The sequence below is a fragment of the Puma concolor genome, chromosome C1 (genome assembly GCF_028749965.1).
Source record: "Puma concolor isolate L17-30 chromosome C1, mPumCon1.1.hap2, whole genome shotgun sequence".
Lineage (NCBI taxonomy): Eukaryota > Metazoa > Chordata > Mammalia > Carnivora > Felidae > Puma > Puma concolor.
In genome coordinates this window covers 56,296,301-56,319,467 of record NC_141674.1, presented here as the reverse complement: position 1 = coordinate 56,319,467, position 23,167 = coordinate 56,296,301, and the positions used below count along the sequence as shown (strand labels likewise).

The following is a 23,167-nucleotide window of genomic DNA, read 5'->3' as shown; positions in this document are numbered from 1 at the left end:
AAGTTTAGAGTAAATGTTGGAAAAGTGACAGAATTAAAGGGTTGGCATTGTCCCGAATTTCAGAAAGGACTCAGAGCTGGCAGTCTGCAAGGGGTGCTAATGGACATTCTGGAAACTCTGTTTGCTAAGCTAGTACAATTTTTTTTTTTTTGCATGTTTTTGCAATGTTTTCTAAAGGTTTTTTTAAATGCATACTTTATAAGGTGAGACAGTGTTCATTGTCCATATTGAAAAGAGGGGTCCTGTAATGGCAGAGAACAGGAGCCTGACCAGCACCCAGCTCTGCCACTTGCTGGTGTGTGACCTTGAACAAGTTACGTAACCTTTCACTGCTTCAGTTTCCTCTCCTGGAAAATGGAGGTAGAGCCCCTTCTTCCTGGGGCTATTGTGAGGCATAAATAAGTTGATATATATAAAGTGCTGAAAGCTGTGCCTGGCACTGAGCGAGCTAGAAGCCCGGTAAATGTTTGCCATTGTTAGTTTAATTAATTGGAGTTTAATTAATCTAATTGGAGGGCCTGGTGGAGATAATGGTGAGGAGGAAGGAGGATGCTGAAGTTCCCCTTAGCCAACCTTCTGCTGATTCTAGCAGGATAGATAGTTCTTTTGGGCTCAATGATTTGAGGTTCGTGTTTTTTATTCTTGCAGTACTCCACATTTCTATTTCTGCAGTCTGGAATAGTAGAAAGATCATTGAACTATTTTTTTAAAACATGTTACCATTCTAGCTGTACTTTCAAAAAGTGTTAGATGTGACCTCTGTTGAAAATAGATATTCAGTGGGGGTAGAGCTTGACCCAGGAAGTGATCGGGAGCTCAGTAAGGAGATCATATCGTTCCAGGTGCTGTGGGAGGGGCCTCGAGCTCAGGCATGGACTGATACCCAAGCATCTGATGCCCTGAGGAGCCAATCCCACCTCCCTCCACCCCCCAAATCATAGTGAAGAGTGTAGTTTTCACCCCGTGGTGAAAAGAAGTGTACCACTTTCTGTAGAAATATATTTTTTCTGGCCCTAAGGTCCAACTGATTTGTCACGTAGATCCTTAGGTGAGGAACACTGAGGGTAGATTCCTTAGTATCTTCAGCAGTTATTCCCAGGGAATATTTGGAGGGGTTGTTCTGGTGGCTGTTTCTTATTTTAATCCTTGAAATGATTAGAAAGATGCAGTTTCATTCTTATTCAGTGATTATGTTCCTACAGAAAATGATAAAGTCCAAGTGCATTATTCTCCTGATCTAATTTGATGAAAGGCCAGCATGAAAGTCCTAAGAAAGGAGAGTGGGGAGTCAGAAGCCTGCCCTCTGGAGTTTTAGGAGCAGAATCATGGGATGGTACAGCTCAAAGGGGCCATTGTGGTGTTGGAGTCCAACTTCTGCTTTTTACAAGTCAGGAAACTGAGGCCCAGAGATCTGCTTGAGTTCATAGCACTAATTGTGGCATCCCTGGGACCCCTGATTCCAGGTCCAGCTGCCTGATGTCCACCTAACTATGACATCCTTGTCATAAAGGGTGTTCTTCAGAGCAATTCTGTGCAGAACTTTCTGCCGCTACAGAAATGTTCAGTCCAGATACATGTGGCTCTTGAGTACTTGGAACATGACTAGTGTAACTGAGAAGTTGGATTTTTTGCTTTATTTAATTTTAATTAAAATTTATATAGCCACATGTAGCTAATGGCTATCATTGTGGACAATCCAGCTTTAGAGATTCTTGAGGAGGAGGAAAAGGCCTGTCTTCCCCTCCTACCTCATTCTCACCAGGTGAGAGGCTCTCTTTTTCTAGTGGTTCAGGTACGTCTGGCCTTGTGCCGAACCAGGAGACTCACCCTGGGCCAACCACCCCACTTTCTGGGTGGAAGGTGGCTCCTCTGTAAAATGAGGGGTTGGACTTAGATCTCTCTCTGAGGCCTCGTGAGACCTAGTTCTTGCCCCTCGTCAGTAGTGTGAACTTTAGTGGGGCACTTAGCCCACCTGTGCCTCAGTTTCCTTATCTGTTACCTGAAGTAGTTAACACCTGCTCTGCATTTGCTCCCACCCCCACCCCCCCCCCCCCCACACACACACGATATTGGGAGAGGCTCAAATTAAAAAATCAGTGAGGAAATCCCTTTACTACCTCCTCCTTCTTAATTGGTCTTTGTTGTCTGGAAATACTTTTCGTTTTGATATGAGTCGTGGGTGGGTTTTCTTTTCTCTCTGATGCTGCATTTGGTGAACTTCGGTGTCAAGGTGAATCTTTTTGTCAGAGTAGAGACAGTAATAACTCAACAGCCCATATGAAATATGAGCTGGAAGGCTCGGTACTGATGATAGATGACAGATTTGATCAGCGGTGCTAGTTTTTCATAATCTTGCTTAACTAGGCATTCCCTCATCCACCCTTCCAAAGTCTGCTATTTCCTCCAAGAAACCAAAGCAGATCCCCTTTCATGAGAACTGTGACTTTTCTTCCTTTTGCTTTTTTTTTTTTTTCCACATCAGCCTCTTTAAGTCCCATGTGGAATATGTGGTGCCATATGGTCCTCAGTAAACAAACCCGCTCAGGAATTGTCTCCCCAGGTAGCACGTCTACGTCACTGGTCCTCAAACCTTGTCCCCAGGCAGTGATTCTCCGCTGCCATGCCCGCAGCTCACTGGTGGGCCTTGACTCTCTCCAGAAGTGCATCACCAAATTTTGGTCAAGCCATAAAACCTATTTCTGCTACAACAGAGTAGGTGTGCTGACCTCACGTGAGTGGGGTACAGCCTGCTCTGGGTAGCAGGCAGTGTGACATGTAGCTGGGGCCAAAGAAGGATGGTTAGCTGGGCATTTGTGAGAAGGTTGCCCCCACACACATACAATAGTGAAGGCAGGCCAGCAATATGGCCCTTGAGGGCAACTCTAGAGGGTGACCTTTCAGCTGAAGACACCCCTTATAACCCCAGGAAGCATTATTTTACTATGGCAGGATTTGCCTTATAGTTAGGGTTGAATCTTTTAGGTTTTTTCAGTGGTGCCACCAAAAACTGTAATATACGTAACTACACCAAAGACCACTGTTTCCTATTGCTGAAGTCCCTCAGGATGGCTGCGGGGAATGAGGCAGGACCCAGGGGGCACAAGTGGAGCCTTGCTAACCCATTACCATCAGAGCTGTTTCAAAGTTCCTTATTTTACCTTTGTCCAAAAGTATTCCCCTGCTTATAATAGAGAAAAAAAAGTTGAAAACCACTACCCTAGAGAAATGGTCCTCAAATTTTACCGAGCCCCAGAGTTACCTGGAGGGTTTGTTAAAACAGAAGTTGCGGGACCCACTCCTGGACGAGTCCGTGTAGAGGCTCAAAAAATTGTGGAACTGGTTGCCAGGTGACGCTTATGCTGCTGGTCCTGGGAACACTTTGAAAATAGAACCATTGATTCCAGAGAACAGAAATAATACTCACCACCTCTTGTGTGTCAGGTTCTGTGTTAGATGTGATCAATTCAGTCTCACCTGAAGCTGAAAACTTGTATTACTACGCTCTTTTTACAAACAAGAAGACACAGTCATACAGAGTTTAAGCAACTCACCTGTCATTAAATTGCTGGTCATCAGAGAACTGGAATTTAAACTGATGCCGGATGCCGTCCCAATCTGGGATATCTCTTGCCTCTTTTGTAGATCAGGGCTCTCCAACCTGCAGCCCAAGGTGGGGATGGGGGAAGGATTTATTGGAGGGGGTTTGAAAATCCAGATGTAAAAGCATGGCCTGCAGACTGAATATCTCACCTATTGGACATCTGTTGTTCACATGCATCTTTGTGATAAAGACACTATGAAGTCATGTTAAGTGTCCCAGCTGGACAAAGTCAATGTGGACTGAGCATTTTCTCACAATGGATACTAAGGGGACAGCTTCTATTACCAAGTGCTAGGAAGTTGTTTGTTTTATTTTTGATGGCAAGAAGTTGTCTTCATACTAGGAAAGATTAGGCGTTATTTCACTAAAGCATGGTGTCTGGTTGCCTTTCCTAGGTCTGGGCCTTGGGGAGAGGGAAGGTAGGCATAATATTGATGAACTGATTCTCGTTGAAGAAGGTTGCTGGAGAAATAATGCTGTCGTGTTGATTGATTCCACCAGGAATTCATTCAGCCTGCCTTCAGTGGGGACAGGATTCAGCCCCCAGGCCCTGCCCCCATCACCTTGCCCACAGACCTGAACCAGCTTTCTCAGCTTCCTTCCACTCTCTCCCTGCTCTGTTGCTTGCTAAACCTGCCCTTCCTCTTGGAATCTATCCCGTCCTGCTGCCTGGACCCCTTCTGCATCAGTTGTCTCCTCTCCCACTTGCATTTTTGCTTCTCTCCTGTCTCATTCAAGTAACAGTTTTGGGTGAGCTCTCCATGTAGCAGAAACTTTTTTTCCTCTTCCAACAGATGTGTTCAGGCCTGGCAGCTCTGCTCATAGTTAGGATAATCACACCCCTAGGATGTGTCTGACTTGGGCTAAGAACTAAACTTGCATCTTTTGCCACTGACCCCTTGTGGGGCCCCCTACATTCTCTAAGCATCTGTAAAAAAGGAACATAACTTCCTAAGATTGTTGCGAGGGTAACAGGTAAAACGATAAATGGTCAGCACTTAACATGGGGCCTCACCTGTGGTAAGTGCTCAGGATAGTTATGGTTCAGGAAGCTGACTTTTGAAGGAAAGGGGAAAAAAATCATTCTCACTGCTCTTCCCTACACATCCCCTGCATTCAGTCCTTAAGGGTGCCATTCTCTCACCCCTTGTATTGAATCACCTTCTAGATCAGTGCTTCTCAACCCTTGGTTCATTATGACCACCTATGGAGAAAAAAATAAATATAATTAAATTAATTCGCTTAAATTTAAATTAACTTCAATGTTTCCCCCACTAAGATAAATATAATAAGTGAGATAAAGAATAAGATTTTATTGGGTAGGGTTGAGCTTTGGAGGGACATGAACTATGTAATATCTAAGAATTGTTTTACTTCCCTTCCCTGAGAACCAATTTCCACCCCTGGAGTAGGCAGTGGGCAATACTTCTCCAGATGAGAATGCATCCTTTAGATCCTTAATTGTCTAACATTTGGGAAATGCACTAACTTCTTCTGGACGTGTCTATCACCTTTGGTCTCTTCTCACACGAACAATACCTATCCTCTGTCTGTTGCTCCTCTTCTGGTGCCTTCGATCCCAGCTTTCCTGGCCCACTCAGCCCCACAGCTGGGACTGGGCATCTGAGACATCTGGGACAGGGTCCTGTCTTGGGGGAAAGACACACCTCACTCTATTGCAGCAGGAGGAGCAGGGTCCAGGGGGAGGCTGGGAAAGGAGCAGGGAGAGGCAAGTGTGAGGTGGGGCGTGGCGGCCACAGCAGGTGGGGCCGGGGGAGGCAGCCGGCTGGACTAGCCTAGGGGACGATGAGCGAACCAGAGCTTCCAAGGTACCACTTTGAGCACTGTTCTCTCTAATGATAGTTTTGTCTCTCCATAATCTTAACAGATGACCTTAAAAATAATAAGTGCTGGGGCGTCTGGGTGGCTCAGTGAGTTAAGCATCCAACTTTTGATTTTGGCTCAGGTCTTGATCTCCCTGTTTGTGATTTCTAGTCCCATGTCGGGCGGGCTGTTTGCTGACAGTGTGGAGCCTGCTTGGGACTCTCTCTGTCCTCTTCTCTCTGCCCTTTCTCCCCCTTCCCTTTCTCTTAAATAAACACACATTTTAAAAAGTGCTACAAGTGCCACTTTTGGAAAAATCTGCTTTTGGGGAAGCAGTGAATGCCTTTCAGGCAGACAGAGCAGAGTCTGCAGAAGTCTGGTATCATGCAAGCATCAAATGTCAGGCTTGGCAGAGCAGCGGGAATGCCTGGCTGGAGGCAGAGATAGAGCCTAAGTGTGCCTTGCAGATGAGGGTTTGGAGCCATTAAAAATGGTTTTAAGCAGGTGCTTCCTTTTTTTGTGTGTCTCTGATCCCGTTTTCTCCTTTTTCCCCATTTGCCTTCATTTATAATGTCCCAGAATGTTAATTGATCCTTTACTCTGGGCCTTTCCCAGACTGTCCATTCCCTCTCCCCAGAGGACCTCCTGATCTTTGTTGCAAATCTGGCCCTTTGGCATCCATAGTACCAAGCCTCCTTGGCACCTCTGTTTGCATTCCCCGTGGCCACCTGTGTATCCACTCCTTCTGCTTACCGAGGCTCGAACGCTTAGAATGAGCTGATGCTTCTTTTATGTTCTCTAGTTTTGAAACCACAGCAGGGCTTGGAGATCAGCTCTCCCTGTGGCACTGCCCACCTTCACTCAGGCATTCAACAAGCATTTCCTTCTCTCCCTTTTTCCTCCTTCCATCTCATCTCTGCCTTCCTCCCTCTTTTCCTCTTAGCCTTCCTTCCTTTCATGTAGCTGATACTCAGTGAGCTGAGATGAGACCTGTGCTGGTTGCCTTGTGTGCATTTTATTTAATACAGTGATTCTATGAAATTTTATATGATCATTATCCTGTTCTGAAGATAAGGAAAGTAAGGATCAAACAGGAAGGCTAACTTTTCCAAATTCACACAGTGAAGTGTCAGAATTAGGGGAAACCTGTGAAGTGTGACACTCCCCCCACCCCCATCTGTCTTTTCACTTTGACCATGAACACAGGATCCAAACTGGTCTCTCCTGTCCTTCACTACTCCATGCCTCCCAGATCCCGTTGGGATTCTTCCTCTGCCCCACAAATGCGATCATGTATCTCCCTTACCCCAAATTCCTCAGTTCATAGGCCACTCATGCTGATATTCAATCCCCCCACAACATGGCTGTGCTTTCTGTTGCTTTGAAGACATCAGGGTATGGTGGCAACCACATGGGATATGGTGCCAGAAAACCTGGGTCTGGTGCTGGAGCCACTGCTTCCCAGCTGTGGGATCTTGAGCAGGTGACGAATTTTTCTGAGTCTCATTTGTTCATTTAACTCCATGAACATTCATTGTGTGCCTTCGTTGTGCTGACCTGTGTGTGAGGCTTCAAAATTCATTATGGGGAAAGCAAGCATAGTCCCTGCCTTTAGAGAGCTGCAGACTGACCTCAGTCTCCTCCCCTGCACCACAGGGGTTGGTAACCCCGTCTTGCGGCGCTGTTGTGGGGAACTGATGGAGATGGGGGGCAGTGTGAACGTGCTTTGCAACACGTAAGGTGCTGCTCATCTCAAGTTAGATTTTCTTCTGCTTCTGCTCCAGTTATGTTCCCTGCATATTTCTACCTCTCCCTTTGCTCGAGCTCCTCCCCACCTCATGCACCTTTACACAACCTGTGTGGTCTTGATGGCCCCACTGGAAAAGTACCTCATCCATGAAACCTTTCCAGAACCTCCATGCTTAATATGAAGTTTTATTCATTCATTGAGGGATTCAGGAATATTTATTAAGCACTTAAAAAAAATTTTTTTAATGTTTATTTTTGAGAGAGAGAGGGCAGGGGGAAGGGGCAGAGACAGGGAGACACACAAACTGAAGCAGTCTCCAGGCTCTGCACACAGCCTGACATGGGGCTCAAACCCACGAATTGCAAGATCATGACCTGACCCAAAGTCAGACACTTAACCCACTGAGCCACCCAGGCGCCCCTATTCAGCACTTTTCAGAACAGTGTTTTTCAAGGTGAGGTTCAAAGACCCTGGGAGTCTCAAGATCCTTCCAGGGCATCCACAACATCAAATTTATTTTTGTAATATTAAGATATTGTTTGACCTTTTCATCCTATTGACATTTAGAATGATGCAAAAGCAGTGGTGGCTGAAACTCTTCGTGCCTAATCATAAGTAAGGCAGTGCCACCAAATGGTATTAGTGCCCACATTCCTCACCACCACACACACTCACAGTTAAAAAAAAAAAAGCCATTTTCACATAAGTATGTCCTTGAAGCAGTAAAAATTATCAACTTTACTAAGTCTCAATCCTTGAAGGCACATCTTTTTAACATTCTTTGTGGCACAATTAGGAGAATAAAGCCCTTCTGATAATAAAGTGTGATGATTGTCTCAAGGAAAAACACTTGCGCGATTATTTGAGTTGCAAGCTGAACTGACCCCATTTTTACTTGAAAGAATGTCTGATAGACAAACTATGACTATTCAGACTTGGATATTTGGCGGACAGTTTCTCGAAAAAGAACAAAGTGAGGCTGTCACTTCAAAAAAAAACAACTGCCAGTATGTGTTGCCTGTGATGAAATTCTAGCTTGCAAGCAAAAATTGGAATTTTAAAGAACTTGTGTCTGCCCCCATAAGCTTGGTGACAACCCACGCATTACTTCCAGTATACTCAAAGACGTTCCGGTGAGATCCGTGGTGATATTAATGAGTGTGATTTTTGATCCTGTGTGATGAAATGTGTCAACATTTGGAATACCTGTGGAATCAGGGAGCCACTGTTTCTCAATGACCAGTGTGTATGCTACAAACCCTGCCTGGGTAAAAGTTCTATTCAAATGCAAGACAGATTATTCAATTTTCATATAGCAGAGTGTGAAAAGTTCATTGAAAGTGATTGAGGTAACTTTTAAGAACTCATCTCTTGGGGCGCCTGGGTGGCGCAGTCGGTTAAGCATCCGACTTCAGCCAGGTCACGATCTCGCGGTCCGTGAGTTCAAGCCCCGCGTCGGGCTCTGGGCTGATGGCTCAGAGCCTGGAGCCTGTTTCCAATTCTGTGTCTCCCTCTCTCTCTGCCCCTCGCCCGTTCATGCTGTCTCTCTCTGTCCCAAAAATAAATAAACGTTGAAAAAAAAAATTAAAAAAAAAACAAAAACAAAAACTCATCTCTTGCAGTGGTGCCCGGGTGGCTCAGTCGGTCAAGCGTCCGACTTCGGCTCAAGTCATGATCTCGCACTTCACGAGTTCAAGCCCCGAGGTGGGCGCTGTGCTGAGAGCTCAGAACCTGGAGCCTGCTTTGAATTCTGTGTCTCCCTCTCTCTCTGCCCCTCCCCTATTCATGCTCTATCTCTCGCTGTCTCTCAAAAATAAATAATTAAAAGAAAATCATCTCCTGTTAACTTTTGGCATGGTATCAAAGAAACATATCCACGGTTATCTGAAAAGCCTTTCCATCTATATCTGTATAAGCTTAGACTTTCTTCATATATGACAATGGAAACAACATATCACACAGCAGATTGGACTCAGAATCAGAAATGAGAATCTAGCCGTTTCCTATTAGAGATTTGCAGAGACTTGACATTACAAAATGTAAATCTCTTCTTCTCACTAAATTTTTTTTTGTTTTAGAAAACAGTTGTTTTTCATAAAATACTGCTTTTGTTGAGATCTGATGGATTTTTCATTTTTATATTTATACATATAAATATATAGTTTTTTGGTGTGTTTTTTTTTTAATTTTTTTTTTTAATGTTTATTTATTTCTGAGACAGAGAGAGACAGCACATGAGTGTGGGAGGAGCAGAGAGAGAGGGAGACACAGAATCGGAAACAGGCTCCAGGCTCTGAGCCATCAGCCCAGAGCCTGACGCAGGGCTCGAACTCACGGACCGCGAGACCGTGACCTGGCTGAAGTCGGACGCTTAACCGACTGCGCCACCCAGGCGCCCTGTTTTTTGGTGTTTTTAGAGAGAGAGTGTGAGCAAGGGAGCGGGGTGGAGGGAGAGGGAATCTTAGGTGGTCTCCACGGTCAGCGTGGAGCCTGACATGGGGTTCGATCCCACAGCCCTGGGATCATGACCTGAGCCGAAATCAGGAGTTGGACGTTCAGCCGACTGAGCCAACCACACACCCCTCCCTATCAGTTACATTTTTAATGGATTAATGAAGATTTTCAAAATTTCTGCTTTAATTTCTAACAGTGAATATATCAATAGGTTAAGCCAAATAAACAGAAGCCCTTTGTGAGCCTCAATTTAAAGAGTATAAAGGGGTCCTAAGACCAAAAGTTTGAGAATTGCTGTGTGAGAAGTGTGTGTAAACAGTTGCAGTGCCTGGCAGACACCGTGAGAACTTAAGTCCGTCCTCCAGGGAGGTTCACCCGTGAGTACCCTGTGGTTCTGGGTTATCTGGCATTACCTGCTTAAGTACAGTATCAGGACAAATAGGCATGAAGTGACTATAGGCTAGTATACAGTGCTCTGTCCTCCATGGCCAGGCCTAGGAATGCATATTTTATAAGGGCATTAGAGATGTGAAAAGAGCCATTCACCAGAGGGACTAATAAATGTGTCTGTAGCCCCTTCTGAAAAGTCCAATTTCTGCTGCGGGTAGCGGCCCAAACTGTTTGTTAAAAATGGCCATGTTCTTAACTAATGTGACTTCTTCCCTTCCCTTTCTCTCTCAGCCACAGTTGGTTGGATCAAGAAGAGCCCCTGATCCTCAGGCAGCCATAGTCTGACAAGCATCCTGGTCTGCTCTGACCAGGTCACAGCCCAGTACTGCTCAGCCTAGTAAAAATGCACCCAGTAAAATGGGCCTAGTCAGATTCTTTATAAGAATTTGTGCATGAAAGACACCCAGGGCAGGGACAGTTGCCCAGTGGCAGTCTAATCTGTGGGCTGGAAATAAAATCTCAGAGAGGCCATTGGGCAGGCTTTGAGTCAGCAGAAACTATGAGGAAGCAGAGGGAAGACCCAACATGTGTGGCAGGAGCAACAGAAGCAGAGAGGAAGAGGCTGGGTCATCGTCAGTGCATGGGACTCCACACTCCTGCTGCTGTTGGGAGACCAGAGAATCTAATTGTGGAGGCTGTTCTGGTTCCTTCCAGTTCTTGGCCTGTTGGTTTGTTTGGTTTGGTTTTGGTCTCAGTGAGGCCCGGCCCATGGCTCTTATTGTCTCTGTATACTTACAATAAGTGTCTCATAATTGAGGTCACTCAAGGGAGTCTGTTTATTTCCACAAAAGGGCTTAACATATAGGAAGGTGATCAGAAGTCAGTCAGAGAGGTGGGGTTGAGGGAGTTGGCTTGGAGGAGTTGGAGTTAGCAGGGCCTGACTGGACTTGAATGGACAGAGGGCATTCCATCCAGCCTGGGGCAGCAGCATGGCTGAGAGGCCAGGGCCAGGAGGGGAAGAGGATGGGAGGGGCAGTCACCATAGTAGAGGAAGGTAGAGATTGGTCAGCTCAGGTAGCCTCGCGTTGTATAGGGCATTAGAAAACACAGAGGAGGGCCTCTGAGGAGACTGAGGATCTGGAGAGAGAGCATTTGAATCAGGGAAGCTTGTTTTGAGGCCATTGTGGTGATCCTGTAGTGCCAGTGGGGGCGCTGGTTGCCTCGGCCCTGCTTGCAACAGAACTTGAGAAAGGCTTTGGCTTTGAGGATGTGGTTTTTTGTTAAATGCTGTGGTCCACGTTAGGAAAATCCCAGAGACAACATCCCTGCCCACTGGAACTAGACTGATCCTTTTTTCTCCATCTCCCACCCCATTTTCTAGGTTAGAACTTCTTCAGGCAAAGTGTGAAAAGTGTAACTGCGAATCAGTTGAATGAATTCATCTGGGATTTGGGATTTTCCCAAAGTCAGAACTACCACAGCAAGAGGCCCTTTTCCTTAAGCCACATAACCCTAGTTGGGCTTTTTGAGATTTCAGGTGTGGAATGTTAGGTCTTACTTTTGTGTTATTCATACTTGAGTTGTTGTTGTTGTTGTTTTCCCCATAGTCAGTTGAACTCATGGTTTTGAGCTGCCTAACTCAACTGTGCTTATATGTGTAAGCACTGGACAAGCAATGGGACTGCCTTTCTCTATGTCTCGTACTTGGTGACACCTCTTAGAGCATTTCCATCTTCCAGTGAAGCGTTGATGGGTAGGAGGTCTCTGCCTTTCAAGGGTCTGCATTTTGATGGCAGGACAAGTTAAGTTTGAGTGGAAAAAGAATTTTAGACATTATTCTTGCGAACATGACTTTTTGTGTCTTATCAGTTAATTTTTAACTCATAAAAGTGTGATATTCCAAGTTTGAATGAGCCAGGTATTGAAATGGGGAGAGGTGAAGTAAGAAAGATAACTAATCCTTTCTTGTTGACCTTAGCAAAATGTTAGCTTGTTGAGCAATTGACTTTAGCTCTCTGGCCCCCGTCTGTAAAGTGTTAATAATTATAATACCTCCTCAGTGTGGACATGAGAATTAAATGCACTAAAGTGTAACTCTGGGTAGACATGTATTTACTGAGCTGTATGCCATATACTCTGTGTTTGGGGTTAGAGTAGGAAACAAAGTTGAAGTGGGGCTCATAAGAAGTGCTTACAATTATGTTTAGTATATAGTGAAATATTCAAGAAGTGGTACCCATTGTTGTTTGAGAGAGGTGCACCCAAGTTCAGAAATTCTGGAAGAAGCCTGATTTAGCCAAGGGAAGGGTATGGCAATGCAGGTCTTAAGCAGAAAGCACCCCCGAGTGTGCCAGTCTCAGCAAGGAATGATTGTTCCTGCAAAGAAAACTGGATTATCTGATATATAGTTTGGAAAAGTGTCACTTATTGTGCTTTTCACACACATACACACACATAGGGCATTCATTATCACGTGGCCTTCAGACACTGAGAACAATGTATATGTTGAGCCTGGCAAATAAATGGATGTCTTTTACCAGTTAGGGCATTCATTTTCATCACAGGTACCTAGAAAGCATGTTTTTCAAAACTGGTCACATGTTCAGTTGTGAAGATGTGTTCTGTAAGAATTCTGTCATATTGATCATAGGAAGGTCTGTGGGAATAAAACTGTAGAAAGAAAAGCCAGTTGTGAGTGGTTTTATTAGATTCTGAATTTTTATTGGACACTTGAGAACTGTTCTTAGGAGTTTAGGCTCTCATTCTAATGCCCGTGTCCATGTGTGTATTTTTGCATAGTTAGGATCAGTGTGTACATCCTCTTTGTCTACTTTTGCATCTAACCTTGGTTCATGTTGCCCTTTTCCTGTGTCCTCATAGTTTACATCTTTCTCCTTACAATAGGTGATAAAATAATCCCCTGGGCTGGTAAGTAGCCGTTGGTTTAACTTTGTATCCAAGTACTAGACATTTGGGTTGTTTAGGGCTTCACAAGAATATATTTGCTATAAACATCATGTACAGATTGCTCAGTCAGCAACTTATTCGCCTTCTGGACTGGCACTCTCTGCCAAGGTCTTAGAAGTGATATCAACTCATTAAACTAAGAGTCTTAACAACTGGCATTCAGGATATCCTGAGACAGCATCTTATTCTTTGGCTTGTTTTTCTTCGTTTAATTAGCAGATATGTAGGGAGGACCTGTCATGTGCCAGAGAGTACCAGGCACTGGTAAGGTAGAAAAGGTCCCCAAATGATGGAGCATACAGTAGCCAATAGATTCGAGACGAATGTGGAAGCAAAAGGCATCATGGTGGCATTGCCATCCTGTAAACACAGTGTCAGTCAGACTTCCAGGTAGACAGTGGACCTTTGGTCTTGGTGAGACAAAATGTCTAGATACAGTACAGTGTAACTACTTTAGATTAACTGCAGATGGTGAGGTGGGGGTAGTAAGAATTGCAGAATATTAAAATCAATACAGTTTTAATTATTTCTAAATTAGGCCAGCAAAGTGATGGCTAGGTTTGAAGCTGCATGGTATAGTGAAAAGCACAAGCCTATGAATTCAGATAGTTCTAGATTTGACTCATAGCTCTGCCACTTGTAGACTTGTGGTATTGTAAAAAATATCTAAACCTTCTCAATCTCAGTGTCCTTAACTCTAAAATGGGTATAGTATTTTTTTGTCCTTTGGGTTGTTTGTATCCCCAGTGCCCAGCACAGGGTAGGGGCTCAGCAGTTGGTTGTTGGCAGAATAAAAGAGGGATTGTGGATAGCTGGCTGGCTGGATGGATGGAAGGAAGGAAGTAATGAACAAATGAACGAATGAATGATCACTGTGGATTGAGAAAGACTTGAGGGCCTCTTTGCTAAATAATAAAGCCAGAGCAAGTTATATTGGCCCTATTACCTTGAGGTTTGCCAAGCAAATTTTCTTACGTCTAAGTTAAGGGAAACCAAATTAAGCCATAATTTTTTCTTTTATCATCTCACTTGTGTCAAGGCTGTAAATGACAGAAAACATGACTATCTGAGGCCCTAACAAGTAGGGAGCTATTTCTCCAGATCTTCAGAAAGTCTGAAGGAGACAGCTGCTTCTGCCCTTTGCCACTATGGCTCTGTCTGTCTCCATTCCTTTGATCTACCCTGTTTGCGGTGTTGGGTTTAAAACATAGACTTTCTTTCTGGTGGTCACTAAACGATTGTCACAGTTCTGTGTCTCATGACTAGTTTCAAAGTTGAGAACCAGTGAGGGATCTACCATGCTGCTTCTGTCATTTATGAGGAGGCAGAATCCTTTCCCAGTACTCCCACAAAGCTCCCCCTCAGGCCAGGACCTTTTCTGAACTCACAGCATCTCTTCCTGAACAAACTGGGGTACCGTTAGCAGGGAAATGTTGAGGGCTACGGGGAGGCTGAACCACCATAGTGTTGGCCACATTTTCACATAAGTAAACTGAAAAAGCAAAAAAGGCAGAAGTTCAAGTTTGGATATGACTTATTTATAAGACTTTATCTGTGTTAGGGGCTTCAGGACTTGTAAGCCCCCAGCTAGGATGTTAAGATTCTTTTGGTTTTAAGCCAGATGGCACTGTTTTTGTGGCTGGATGTATCTTTGTTGAATGTATGAAAGTTTTTAAATTTTTTTTCTTCTTCCTTTTTGCATGGCAGAAGAAAAGAGGAGTAAAAGAGTTAAAATAGGGGAATATTTTCTAGAGTTAGTGCTAGGCCTCTGAAATGCTGCAACCCTGACTTTTGCCAGAAGCCCTACCCTGACACTGGCCAAAGGACTGTTAACAAAATACTTGTCCAACCAAGCTAAGTGAAGAGAAGAAAATATAAAACACTATTTGAGGGAAGCGGCGGGGGGAGCTTTAGGAGGGTTGGCAGTGAAACTTTGCAGAAGAGAGCAGGAATTTGAGGGTCGTTCAGAATGTCACTAGTGTATAGTTTATGTTGGCTCTGCCCATGTTCAATGTTCAGAGAACAGAGGGGAAAAGGCCACTTGTACAGCCCGAGAGGGGTGCAAGGACTGCAGAGTTAAGTCGCACATAAACACACAAACACACATGTTCTAGGAATCCAGATTTGTGGTTAAAAAAAAAAAAAAAGAATTGATTTTTTGGGAGTTTTTGACTTGGATGACGAAATGCCTGATAATCAATATCTACCATTTTCCTTTTTGGACACGCCAGCCTAACAACTTGCATTCCTAAACGATTAAATGAGATACCATGTCACAAACTTCAAAACTTTTAAGCTTTAAAGAAATACACATATAAGAAAAAGTTCACTGTGACTTGCATATGATTTATTGTATTTTATTTATTAAGGAGGTCAAAGGGCAGAACTGATATGGATCATTGTTTTCTATTTTTGTCAACTCCAGTGTCAGAATTTGACCATATCCTTGAACCGTGCTATGTCTGACTTAATTTCTCAAGTGACTGGAAATTAATAATGCCTTGTGTTTACATGAGAGGTCCAAAGTTTCACCCACAAAAGTTCGAGAAAAATGATGCTTTTAGAAAAGGAGAAAAGACACAGTAGACAAATGTCGCTGATTGAACTCCCTGAAGCTGAGGTCTGCTAAGAGGCCAAGTAAAGGAGAGAAAGGTGGAATTCAGAGAGTGAGATACTGGTCTCTGCAGGGTGGCATTCACTGCCACGCTGGGAAAATGCCAGAAGGCTGGGAGAATGGCTGTCCCCTCGGAGCTAACACTGACCACTTGGCGTATCATGATAAATGGGGTTCGTTCATGAAGGAAAACACTGCTCTTCTGAAAAGCACCCATATTGAAGAAGCCACCAGAAAATCCAAATGTATAGAAGATACCTGGCAGGAGAAATCTGTGCTCCTTTCTATTTTTTTTTTCCAAAAAGTTTTCTTAATGTTCCATAGTGTAATCTTTGGCCACGGGGACCAAACTGCTTTGGAAGCATACAACAAAAGTAGTGTAGCAAACCACTTGGCATTGAAATTTGAGCCAGCCCTATTCAGAATTAACTGAAAGAAACACTGCCATTACCATAAATAAGGCAGACAGTCTCTTTATTAGTTGAATTCTCTGAGCATTTTTTTGAAGGTAATAAAGCTTTAAGGCTTTAGTAAGAGGCAAAGGCTATAAAACATGTCAGATGCTTGGATAAAAACTCAGGACATAGCCATGAGTTTGTGTACGTTGAGCCTACCCACCACATCACTGACCCTCAGGGGGTGGGGCACCCTGGTCCACCCCCCAGTGGGGTGTGTGAAAGATGGCAGACATATCCAAACCTAAGCAAGGGAGCTGGGTCATTTAAAAAACCATACACTATGTGATGATTTGCTTAGGAAAGGGGGAAATATTTTCATAATATAAACATTAGAAAAATTCAGTTGCATAAAATATTTCTGGCTATTTGAGAATATGCATTCATTCAGTAGCAAAAAAAAAAAAAATACTAGTCCCTGTCAGGCGTCATCTCAGGCACGGTGGGTACAGCAGTGAATAAACAACGTCCTCTTCTCGTGGAGTTTACATTCCAGTGAAGGAGAGAGATAATAATTCAATAAGATAGCAAATAGAATGCCAGGAAGTGTTAAGTGCTATGAAGAAGAGCAAAGCAGGGTAAGAAAGGAGAGTGTAGGGCCTCTCTGAGGAGAGGACACTCGTCACAGAGACCTGAAGGAAGTGAGGTTGAAAAGTGCGTGTGAGCTGGAGCAGGAGGAAGAATGTGTCTCAGCACCGAGGCAGACGATAGCTTGGCATATTTGGGTTTTTTTGTTTGTTTTGCTTTTGTGTTTCTACATAAGAAATACTTTTTAAAATACGTGTTTTTTAAAGTAATCTCTAGGCCCAAACTTACAACCTCAAGTTTGGGGCTCAAGCTTATAACCTCAAGATCAAAAGTCATATGGCTCTACCCACTGAGCCAGCCAGGGGCCCCTGGATTGCTTGGCGCATTTGAGGAGAAGGGGAGGTCAGTGTGTCTGGGTAGAGTGAGCCAGGGCCAGTTCATGTAGAACCCAGGAAGCCGAGGATTTAGCTCGTGTGCTAAACATGCCTAGAAGCCCTTGGAGAGTTTTGAGCAGGGGAGTAAGGTGAAGAAAGATGACACCCCCACTGCTGAGGGACACTAGACTTGGAATGGGGGGAGGAGCACGGCCGAAGCCCAGAGACCCATGGGGATGCTGCCAGCTCAGACCAGGAGACTTGGAGGAGACCCTGAGGTGTGACTGGATCCGAGATGTCTTGAAGGTAGGGCTGATGGGATTTGCTGGTGGGTTGACTAGATGAACAGTAGGTGAGAAAGGAGCCAAAGGTGAATGAGGATTTGGGCTTGAGCAAAGGCATGAATGGTGGTGTCCAGCTTCCAGCACTGGGAGCCCCAGGGGAGCAGCGTGGGGGGATCATTTAAGAATTTGGTTGTGGCCGTTGTTAAGCTTGAGATCCTAATAAGGCATCCTTGGGAAGATATCAAGAAGTCAGTCGGATAAATAACTAGAGTTCAAAGAAGAGGCTGGGGATGGAGAGACGTAGATTTGAAAATTACCGGATTTAGGGGAGAGGAGAGGATCCAGCAGGGGAGACTGAGAACTCACATCATTTTCCTGAAACAGCCATGGAAAGGGCACATCAGAATCTGGTTAGGGAAGGGAAGGTTTTTATGGTTATCAAAAGTGTGTGTCTTAAAAGGTTAAGAAAGACTGCCTTACATCATCAGTGTCCACAGCAGTTGTAGAGGAGACATGTTCATAGGAACGAAACCTAGCTTAAGCAATAGAAGGTAAATAGGAACCTAATTTCTGGATTCACAATTCGTTATAAACATGAACGTTTAGGGCTTTTTTTTTTTTTCCTCCCTTTCGTTTATTGGAAACCTAGGGTGTGTTAAGCAAAGAGCTCATTCTTGTGGGAAGGAAGAAAAATACATAGAAGTATAAAGTATGGCCTGTGCAGTCACAAGGCCTTATAATCAAATTGCCTATGCAGGTGCATAAACAAATAAGAAACGGGGTTGGGGGGTCAAGGAGACGAGTTGAGCATGGAAATGGCTAGCTGTACAGAACATCATCAGATGCCCTGGGCTGCTGTTAAATCCCTTCCTAGAGGTATGGTGAATAACAGGGGTTTTTTTGTTTTGTTTTGTTTTTTTCCTTGGCTCTGGGTGGTAGGTTTTTGTTTGTTTGTTTGTTTGTTTTTTCTGTTGCAGTGAGTTCAGGCTTGTGCATTCCCCCAAAGGAAGGTCATCAGATTGTGTAGTTCAGCATGTATATAAAATGGAAAGCTCATGAGAATGTCTGGGAGAGGGTACAAACTAATGTTAACAGTAGAGGCAGCAAAGGTGGCTTTATCCAGGCAGCAAGTGGTAGGTGCAGGAACAGAGAGGTTGTGCCCGCTGTGTTGGTTTTCTTAAGACTTGTCTTCTTACTGTAGAATTATGTCTTTGAGTGGATTATGTTGAACACAGTGGGATTTGTTTTTGTAAGCTATTGATCTCTTGATATAGGAAAAGATGAACAAGTCCTTAGAATCTATATCTTATCTACTCCTTTGATTGGTTTTCAGTGACCAAGGGACTCTCACTCAATGCCCACCTGTTTTAGTGGCTACAATTTTAAACTGAATCACTGAGTGGAGTCAAAGCCCCCAAACCAGGGTTTGGGTGGCCGCTCCTAGCATCAGCTAAGGAGCATTTATCATTTGCTTCTGAGGCCAAGGCCCGGAGAAGTAGCTCATCCACGTCAAAGGTCTGGCAGAGTGAAACCAAAACCTTCCCTGTCTTGTTTTTCTGATCCAGCTCCGGGCAGTGCCCTTTGCTGCATCCTGCCCTTATTATGCTGCCTGACTCTGTGCAGCAGACATCACCTGAATATTTGTGGGATGACTGTCTTCCTCGCTGTCTCAGCATCCAACAGAAAGTATGTCATCGAAAGGAGTGATAACAATTAGAGAGCTAAGCCCAGTGGACAAAATGATTATTTTCACCATGTGGCAGAAACTCAGTTACCCGGGACACTCCCATAAAGCTGGAACTTGCAGAGGGAAACATAGTTATATATTACAGTGATAAATGCTGCTCAATTTTACTTTTTGTTTTCTTAAGTTTTCTGAGGCTAATAAAAGTTCAACCCTGCCGAGGAGTTGTTGCTGTTTTTTTTAATAGCTCTATTCAAGCATGGTTGGATTTCGAAAATATTTTTTTCATTGAAAAGTAACCAGAAATATGTTGGAGATCATTGTCGCCAGAGAAAGAGTCTAAGGCTCCTATCTCCATTCCTGTGTGGGGAGAGTTCTCACAGTGGGGAATTGTGTCTGGCTAACATTAACTGAGATTCTGGGAGGATGCCTTTGAGTCAGGATTCAATGGTGGGCCCTTGATTCCTATCAATTTGAAGTCTCTCTGCATCTTCTGCTGCCTGAAGGCCACATGGGCTATTTCACTCATACCCCTGTTGCAAGGAAAGGAGAGCCCTTGAAGAGCTTATGCTCCCTTTTCTCAGACCAGAACCCTGTACGGCAGATGCCTGACTCAATAGCACCGTAGCAAAAGCTCAAGTGAAGCCATCATCTCTTCCACAATCCCTGGTGATGGGTTTTCAGGGTGTTGGCGGGGGTATGGAGCCAACGACCAAGAAAGAATTCTTGAAGACAAACGTCTTTGGTGCAAGACGGTGATTTTATGAAAGCACGAGGACAGGCCCCGTGGGCAGGAAGAGCTGCTCTGGGGTCGTGAAGAGTGACTGCTTATATACTGTGGGGTTGGGGGAGGTAAAGTCAAGAGGAAGTTTCTTAAAGGGATTTCTACATGCTAAAGAGGATTTTTTAGATTATTGGAGGCCTAGCTATTGTCAAGCTAAGGCTATTTTTCCCTCTAGCAAAGTATTATCATTAAGATAGTGGGGAGTTCCTGGAGATTAGGCTATTGAAGAGATATTTGTAAACTGGTGGACTCTATCAGTTTAACCATTTGTTTTCTGCCCTTTCCTTTGTGCTTGAGCAGCCAGAAGTGTCTGAGGAATATCACACAGATCCCACCTGGGGGTTGGGGGGAAGTTGTGCTAGCTTGTGCTTGGCCCTCAGCTTGCCTAACGGTCCCTCATCACCTGGTCATTTTCTTTTCTGTAATTCTGCATGGCCCAGTTTTTTGCCATCATTCATTCTCTATAGATGTATCAGCCACCCCCTGCCTGTCAGATACTGTCATAAAGTAACATCCTGTTGTGACCATAGTTTTTTGGCAGCCGTGTTGTGTTCTTTTTCTTTATCTTCTAAACTTTAACTGTTGAACAGTAGCAGTATAAGCCATGGCCATGGGGTGAGGCACTGTAAGGTCCCTAGTTAACAAAGACACATGAAAATATGTTTGCTATATTCTGTGTAGGTAAGTAGATGAATTTATTTTAGGAAGATTTTCACTGTCACATGTTAAAGCTGAAAATGTTTGGTTAACTCTCAGTGAACAACAGCAGAAATTAAATTCAACCAGTCTTTTGGCTAATTGCTGTTTTCTATAAGCATTAAGTAAGTGGTTCTTTCCCTTCGGGACAACAGCTAGTGATCACTGGGCTCTCAACTAGTCTTTGTGCCTTGAACATATTATTCAGTAAGAATTATTGCAAATGATCTACGAGCCTCCAAGCCCCCAAGATTTTCCAGAGGGTCCCATGGCTCAAAGGGTCCAGATTAATTTCTGGGGATTAGATCACATTTAACATCGCACCAGTTCCCATATAAGAACCTGGGGCATAAACCCTTTGGTGCACTGTATGTACCTCACAAACCCTGAGTAGGGTGACCAACCATCTTGGTTGTATGTGGCACCGAAGGGATTTCTAGGATGTGGAACTTTCACTGCTAAAACCAAAAGTCCCAAGCATACCAAGAAGAGTTGGTTTCCCTAATCAAAAGTAGGATCTACGTACAGAAAGGAATATCGCTAAATATGATCTTCTGAAACCAGCAACTTATCTGTAAAATGGAGATAATTCTGTCTTCCTCATGGGGTTGTGATAAGGCTCAACTATTCCTATCTGTGGGGCTGGGTAGCTGGCTATTGCTTTGTCCTCGGAGGGGACCAGCATCATCTCTGATAGGGCCCTCTAACTGCTTGCTCTCCAGAGGCCTGTCAGTGAGTCAGTACTAGTTACTATTTTTTCTTGTAATGTTTATTTTTGAGAGAGAGAGAGAGAGAGAGAGAGAGAGAGGGAGGGAGTGAGCATGAGTGGGGGAGGGGCAGAGAGAGAGGGAGACACAGAATCTGAAGCAGGCTTTAGGCTCTGAGCTGTGAACACAGAGCCTGACGTGGGGCTCAAACCCACAAACCGCAAGATCATGACCTTGAGCTGAAGTCGGATGCTTAACCGACTAACCCACCCAGGTGCTCCAAATCAGTACTAGTTCTTTCTGATGTGAAGATGCTAGAGATCCTGGGTCATTTCTGTTGGCCCCATGCTTCTCACTGTAGTCACCCCCTTTGGGCTTTGCCTGGTACTGCCTCTTAGGTGATGAGGCCTCTCTTGCATCTAAAACTCCCCAACCCGGTGCATTAAGCAGTTTGCAGTCCTCAGTGGGCCTAGGTACTCACTTCCTCTTGGGCATTGGCACAGGTTGTTTCCTCTGCCTTGCTCACGACTCCCTCCTTTGAGTTTCTGGTTAACCTTGGCTGTTCTTCATACTTCAGCTCCAACACTGCTTCCTCTCGTAAGCCTTCCATGATCATCCCAGGCTGGTATAGATGCCCCTCCTCTGTGCCCTCAGAGCTCCTCGTACTTGCTGCAATTAGATAACATGCTGCTGAAGCTCTTAATTACCTCCTCATTTGTTTCCATGACTTACTGTAGGCTCCTCGAGGAGAAGGCCTATATGTTGCTCTCTGTTGCACCTGCAGCACCTTCCACATTGCCGGGCATGTGGTAGGCTTAGAGAGGCTGATGTGGGGCAGGATAGTGGAAGAACTCACCACCCTCATCTGTAGTTTGCTTTGACCTTGCTATGGCCCTGACCGCCCGGTCCTGTCAGTCCTTGGGAGACTTAAGCCACTCTTGATTTTTCTCAGAAGAACCCCATCCTGTCCTTACAGGGACCATCATCCAGTTTAGCTAGGTTTTCAGTCACCCTGTAAGGCACTAAGCACGTTATGAAAATACACACACAATACCAACCCAAACTGCCAAGGGTTATATAAATATCAGTGGGGAGACTTAGGAACTGAGAATATTACGTAAGGTGGAGGCACACAGTTTTTTTGCTTATTTGTATATACACGGAATAAAAATATTTCTACTGTGGCGAATTTAAATGTGAAATCCTCACACCCCCCTGCCCTCAGTTCTGAAGATGTAGTGACTTGTAGGCTTAATCGTGAATTTTGGAAGTTTCATTTTATAATTTGATCCAGATTATTTTTCTTTCTCCCTAGTGAACATTAATCGTTTCCTGTGAATTTTCCTGATATTAGGAAACAGATGTTTCATATTTTTATCTGCGTTTTTCCCAAATGCTGAACCAGGACTTTTGTAGTGTCTGTGTGTGTGTGTGTGTGTGTGTGTGTGTGTGTGTGTGTGTGTGTGTGTACACTGTGAATTTTTGAGGAATGAGTTATATCAGAATTTGCAAATAAAAGCATAACAGCTATATCTACAGAATTACACAGATTTGTCCAAGGCTGGAAACATTGTTGGACATTCTGTTTAATGTAGTTTGGTACTGTTTAGCTAATGTAGACTTCTGGCCTAAGAATGCATTAGGACTGTCTCATGTTAGTGTGCTTGCCAGAATAAGGAGCAGCTTAGCAAAAAGCACATAGTTAATGCAGCCTTCAATGCTCTGATTTTTAACTAACTGTATTTTTTTGTTTGTTTGTTTTTACCTTGGTCTCTTAACTGCATGAAGTGCTTCATCTCTTACTAAAACACTGAGTCAGTGTTATCTCTGTGCAGAGTAGGGTGCTAGGATTTTGGGGAGATACAAACACAAATAAGATACTGACCTTGGGATCTTACTCAGTAGAAGAGGTGAAACATATACTAAAATACTGCTATAAAAGGTAGAGAGTGATAAAGGTTATAGAAATTCATAGAGAAGAGTGGTTTCATTGAGCCCGGAAGGGAAGGAATACTGGCAAGAAGAGTGATGTTTATGCTCGTTTAAAAAAAAAAA

At 44.1% G+C, this 23,167-nt stretch overlaps 1 protein-coding gene across 4 annotated transcripts in view; it reads left to right on the top strand.

Moving 5' to 3' along the window:
- GNG12 (G protein subunit gamma 12) overlaps nt 1–23,167 on the top strand; it is a 129,572-nt gene that overhangs the window by 20,807 nt on the left and 85,598 nt on the right. Inside the window, exon 1 of one of the 4 annotated variants that reach the window (XM_086717252.1) lies at nt 1,738–1,762. The exons of the other annotated variants lie outside the window; for them this stretch is intronic. The gene's annotated coding sequence lies outside the window, so the exon portion shown is untranslated. Of the gene's footprint in view, nt 1–1,737; nt 1,763–23,167 lie in introns of those variants that run through there. 4 annotated transcript variants of the gene reach the window in all.